This window comes from Dipodomys ordii, unplaced genomic scaffold, assembly GCF_000151885.1.
Source record: "Dipodomys ordii isolate 6190 unplaced genomic scaffold, Dord_2.0 Scaffold103, whole genome shotgun sequence".
Classification (NCBI taxonomy): Eukaryota; Metazoa; Chordata; class Mammalia; order Rodentia; family Heteromyidae; genus Dipodomys; species Dipodomys ordii.
In genome coordinates this window covers 2,839,252-2,845,532 of record NW_012267319.1, presented here as the reverse complement: position 1 = coordinate 2,845,532, position 6,281 = coordinate 2,839,252, and positions in this window count along the sequence as shown.

Genomic DNA, 6,281 nt, shown 5'->3' with positions numbered 1-6,281 from the left:
GCCTTCCCAGCTCCCTCACGGCCCCCCAGCCCTGCCTTCCCAGCTCCCTCACGGCCCCCCAGCCCTGCCTTCCCAGCTCCCTCACGGCCCCCCAGGGCAGGAAAGCCCAGGGCTCCCTCCTTGATGCTGGCGGGAAGTTCTGACCCCTCAAGGCCCCGCCCATACGAGGGAAACCGCCCCAACGTGGCTGGGTCGTGGGTGAGAGCAGGGGTCACCATCACGGTGGGTCTGAGGTGCAGAGCTCGGGGCCACGGGGATTTTTGTCTTCACCAAGAGCTGCTGGGGATCTGAGCGGGGAGAAACGTGGGCTCAACCTGTGGAGAAGCAGGTTCTGCTGTGAACCCCACATATGCTTTCTGGATGACACTGGGGGGCAGGCAGCCCAGCGGGGACCACAGGCTGCGGGCTCTGTCCCTGTGAGACCCACGCCATCTAGGGGACCAGACGTGTTCTCTCGGCTCATCAAATAATTAAAAAGCAGGAATATGCTTCAGGTAAGCACTTTCCATCCTGGTGGAGGGCAGAGGAGCCTGGGTCCTCTGGAGGGCGGGCTTTGGAGTGCAAGCTCCTCCCACATCTCCACCAATCAGCTTTGTGCTGACTGCTAGATGGCTTGTGCATGCCCCGCCCCAGCTCTTTCCATTGGTTGAGTGGGCACCCAGGGAGTTATGGGAAGAAGCATTTGAGCAGGAGCCCAAGGGACTATGGGAACAAAAAGCGGCATGCTGGGCCACGTTATCTTCCACGTGTTGGGCCCAATGCTTTACATCCCCCTCTACCTAACCGTCCCCCTTTCTGTCCATCCATCCAGAGCCGTCTGTCGGCAGAAGGTGGATTCGTGGGACAGCACAGAGGGTGGGCGCGGGCACGGTGGCTGTCTGTAATGTAAGGACTCCCCAGAACTGGCCGTGGGACTGGATGCACAACTTCAGGGATATACTGAGAAGAGGCTGTGTGAATGTTATCGGGATACAGACACGTCACCGAGACTGAAGCTGCCGGCTGAAGTCCAGGCCCTGACACATGGGCAGTCCGTGCCTCCCTGGCCCTGGGGGCCTGGCCTAGGGCCAGTCTCAGTGTGGCCTCTTCCAGGTGGCTGGGTCAGGCTGACCGCAGGACACCAACGCGGGGCAGGAGGCGTCTGCAGACCCTTCCCTGCGTCGAGTCACCATGGAAATAAATAGAAGTGATCGTGAGCCTTGGATTTTATCCTGTCTCTTAGTAGAGCTTGGAAAATTAGGGGCCAGGGCCATGGGGTGAGGGGGGGGGTGGAGCTGCTGCCAAATCCCTGTGTGGCTGGGGAAGGTGTGAGTGGTCTAACAGGTTCTGCGTGATGCTCTCGCGTGCAAAGGGAGGTGGAATCCAAGGGATGGGGTCTGTGCTTGACTCTCCTAGGGGAGACAGGGGAGGGCCAGGATGAAGGGATAAATGGAGCCCTGCCTGGCTCTCCGAGACAAACAGAGAGACAACTTACTGCAAGGTCCCGGGCAGTGTTAGCAGTGCTTCCTGTCAGCCTGGGTCTGACCCTGAGCCGTGTGCTGCCCTGGGCTCCACTCCATCCACAGCCGGTGATGACCAGGCCACCGCTGCTGCCAGCACCACGGCCAGCTCTCCGCGCCTTTTGTGGGAGAAGCCCAGCAGATGGGGTCCTCTCTGGTCCTCTGCAGGGCTACGGTGGCTTGGCCACACAGGAGAAAGCCCCCTTCACCCTGCGGTGGCCCTAGGGCAGGGCTCAGGCTGGGTCAGAGCCTCCAGCCAGGCCCAACGAGGTTCGTCTGATGTCCTCCGAGGGCTGGGTCTGCGCTGGCGAGGACTGGGGTGTGAGGCGTTCAGGCCTCAGAGCGCGGAGAGGGAAGGAGAGAGGCAGGAAGGCTGCAGGGGCTCCGGAAGCCCCTGTGCCGCCGCAGGGCTGTCCATTGTCCATTGTCCACATCCCCACCCTCACAGCCGAAGGCCCCGCTTGGCATGGGGGCTGTGGGCTTGCTGAAGGGCATCTTCCCAGCCCTGTGCAATATAAATTGTAACAAAACTTTTTGGAAATAATTTGATTTGTATCCAGAACAACATGTGTGTATGTGTGCACGCGTGTGCGTGTCTGTGTATATGTGCATGTGCCAATTCTGAGGCATGAACTCAGGACCTTAGCTTTTTTTTGCTCAAGGCTGGTGCTCTATCACTTGAGCCACAGCTCCATTTCTGGCTTTTTGCTAATTAATTGGAGATAACAGTCCCTGGATTTTCCTGCCAAGACTGGCTTCAAATGGGAATTCTCAGATCTCAGCCTCCGGAGTAGCTAGGATGACAGGCATGAGCCATTGGCACCTAGCTTATGTCCAGAGCAATGAAATGCTCAATTCACCCAAAGGTGAAATTCCACATGCCCAAAGCCACTTGTAGTTAGTAAAAGAAAGCTACCCTACCAGATGGATGAACTATGACTCAGTCATTAAAATTATTTATATTAACTTTGCTTGCCATAAAATCTTCAGTGATAAAAGAATATTAAATATTGGTGATTGTTCATATGTTTTGCTGGTCCTGGGGCTTGCCCTGGGAGCCTGGGCACTGTCTCTAAGCTCTTTTGCTCAAGGCTAGCGCTCTACCACTTTGAGCCACAGCTTTACTTCCAGATTTTTGGATTTTTAATTGGAGATAAGAGTGTCTTGGACTTTCTTGCATGGGCTGGCTCTGAACCGTGATCCTCAGATCCTAGCATCCTGAATAGCTGTGGTTATAGGTGTGAGCCACCAGTGCCTGGACATCTTTGATTTTAAACTAAGACAAGTTAGACATTTTCAGTGACAATGCATTCAGGCAAGTCTGGGGCAAGGCCTTTCCTAAGGAATGAAATGAATTCCCTTAAAAAAAAAGTCCCATTTTAGATCTGTGTATACAGCTCAGTGGAACATCTGGCTAGCACAATTGCCAGCATTTAAAAAAAATCTCAGCTACTCAAAAGGTAGAGCTGGGCTGGGAAGGTGGCTCAGTGGTAGAGCGCTTGCCTTGCATGCCTGAGGCCCTGGGTTCGATTCCTCAGCACCACATAAGCAAAAAAAGCTCAAAGTGGTGCTGTGGTTCAAGTGGTAGAGCGCTCGCCTTGAGCTGAAGAGCTGAGGGACACCGCCCAGGCCCAGAGTTCAGGCCCCACTGACCGACAAAAAAAAAAAAAAATCTAAACACAGACCTTCCCTGTGACCCAGCCTCACCACGCCTGGGCACCATTACAAGTCAGGATACATAAAGACACTAGTGCATCCATGTTCACTGCTGCACTATTCACAAGAGCCAAGTTACGAAACATCCCAGATGCCGCACAACAGATGAGTGGATCAATAAAATGTGGTGTTTGTACACAATGGAACTTCCTCATCCATTAGAAGGAATAAAATTACATCATTTTCAGGGAGATGGATGGACCTAGAACAAATCACTTTAAGTGAGGTAAGCCAAGCTCAGAGAGACACACAGTGCATGTTTTCTCTCATATGTGACATTAGATCTAAAATACAGCTGGACATGATAACATACGGGGCTCACGGCATTCACACACTCTTAGGAGAAGAAGAGAAAGGCGTAGCTCTCCTGAACCTGTAAAATACTACTCATTGAAATGAATTCCAGGAAACAAAAATGGGTTAGCTGTTGTTGTATGTGTGTTCATTGTGGGGCTTTAACTCTGGGCTTAGGAACTGTCCCTGAGTTTTTCCGCTCAAGGCTAGTGCTTCACCACTTTGAGTTACAGTGCTACTTCCAGTTTTCTGGTGGTTAACTGGAAATAAGAGTTGCGTGGACTTTCCTGCCTGGTCTGGCTTTTATTATTATTATTTTTTAACTTTTTTTTGTCCGTCGTGGGGCCTGAACTCTGGGCCTGGGCGGTGTCCCTCAGCTCTTCAGCTCAAGGAGAGCGCTCTACCACTTGAACCACAGCACCACTTTGAGCTTTTTCTGTTTATGTGGTGCTGAGGAATCAAACCCAGGGCCTCATATATGCAAGGCAAGCGCTCTACCACTAAGCCACCTCCCCAGCCCCAGTCTGGCTTTGAACCATGATCCTCGGTGTGCTGAGTCCAGAATCCTGGACGTGAGCCACAGGTGCTCAGCCTTCTTTACTTCTTAAGGAGGTGAGGGGATTGCAGGAGGGGAGTAAATGCAGCCGGGCATCTGGTGGAACATGAACCGCGTGCCAAATGACCGACGCAGCGTGTGGGTAGACCGGGTCGGGGGAAACTGGGGGAAACAAAGGAAGGGGTGACATCCAAAAGAAAAGCGTGCGCGTTACCTGAATTGTGAAGTGGTAACCCTTCTGTCCAACACCTCTGTAATAACAAGAAAATTCTCTGGCCATAGCAGGCTGGCAGGCAGGGCAGCGTGCTCCTGGCTCCTGGCCAGGCCACTAGGGTGGGAAGGAGTGGGGCGGGGGAAGCTAGAAGGAGGGGGCACCTGGTGGCGGGAAGGAGCAGTCCCTTCTCCAGGGCTACACAGGCAGAAACACAAGGCCCTATTTGAAAATAACAGGCAAAAAGGCTTGGGGTGGGGCTCGCATGTACAGCGGCTGCCTGGCAAAACGAAGCCCTGGATTCAACCCCAGTACCAGAAAAAAAAAGGCCAGAAAGGGGACAGACAGAAAGGGGACGCAAAAGAGAAGGCCGGTGGGGGACAGGCGGCCCGGGCTGCCACACCTGCGGTCTGAGGCGCGGCCGCGCGGCCTCTGCACAAGCACACTCTGCACAAGCACACGCCGAGCTGCCTGGTATTGGTGGCTGCACACTATTGCTCTAGTGCCTGTGCCCACCCTTCCTCCTCCAAACACCCTTCCAGCACCTTCCACAGTCCTCCTCTGGAGAGTCTAGACACACGCCCTGCCCTTCATAGCCAGGAGGGCAATAGCATGTGAGTTCTGTAGCCAAACGTCAGACTTAATTCTTTTTTGTTTCTTTGCCGGTTGTGGGGCTTGAACTCCTGGCCTGGGCACTGCCCCGAGGCTTTCTGCTCCAGGCTAGCACTCTACCTTGAGCCACAGCACCACTTCCGGCTTTTCCTGTGTTTGTGGTTCTGAGGAATCGAACCCAGGGCTTCATGCAGGCTAGGCAAGCACTCTACCACTGAGCCACCTTCCCAGCTCGACTTTAATTCTAAAAATCTACACCCTTCTCCTGGTCAAAAGAGAGAGACTGAACGCTCAGGTGGAAATGAAGGAGATTTTTTCATATCACAGAGATTAGAGATGCCTTTCATGTTAAAAAAAATGCCCCTGTGCTGAAGGCTGTGCGCGGGAGGTCTTACCTGTGAGCCGGAGGAGCCGCGCCGCGCAGCTGGGCTCTGCTGACGATCCACACCTGAGCCTGGTTCTCCCGCAGAAGCTGGGCTCTGCTGACGATCCACACCTGAGTCTGGCTCTCCCTGCGCCTGCAGCCAGGTAAGATTACACAACGCCAGCCATTTAAACACAGAGGCACATCAGCCAGGGCAAAGAGCAGCGCTAGCCAGAAGCCATGGGAGGCAGGGGAGGAACTGGCTCTGCTGGTTTCTCTCCCATTGTGCCAAGCCTGTGACTGAAATTCCTGGGGGTCTGCCCGACTATGTGCCCCCCCCTCAGCCTACGCAGACTCCGCCCCCACTGCTGATTGTGGCCAGCAGTCCGCAGAGCGAGACCCCACGTAGAGACCCTCAGTGTCACCTGAGGGTGGACCTCTGCCCTGTGTGACTGGCTACCTGCATGGGACAGGAAGGAGTGGGGGGGGAAATGGCCTGATTGAAGGGGAGGGGCAGCAACTGGCATCAGCTCAGCCAGGTCAGGAGACCAGGACAGGCCACCTCCTGGATAAGCTGCCCTGGTCTCCAGACGCCCTGCCATCCCACAGCTGAGGTCTAGATGGCCACACCCCGGCTCCAGCACGCAGGTCTCTGGTGACAGGCATGTCCTGATCTGCAGGAAGCTGGAGAGACACCTGCCCGCCAGCACTTGGTGTGAAAGGCCTGGGTTCTGCCTGGAGCAAATCGATCACTTGCTAATTCCGAGCTTGGAGAAGATGTGGGGAGACAGCAGCGGTGCCGCCAGAAGCCAAAGGAGAAAGCAGAGGATTCATTCCTTAATTCCTTCTCTGAGGGCCTCACTGGCTGTGACGGGCGCTCTACCACTCGAGCCACACCTCCAGCATTCTCTTGCTAGCTTCAGAGAGGCAGGAATCACACAGAGGTCTGAACACCCTCCACTCTCTCCCAGTGTCCCACACAGCCGGTGCCCCCTCCTCGGTGCCCCCTCCTCCTGCCCCCCCCCCCCC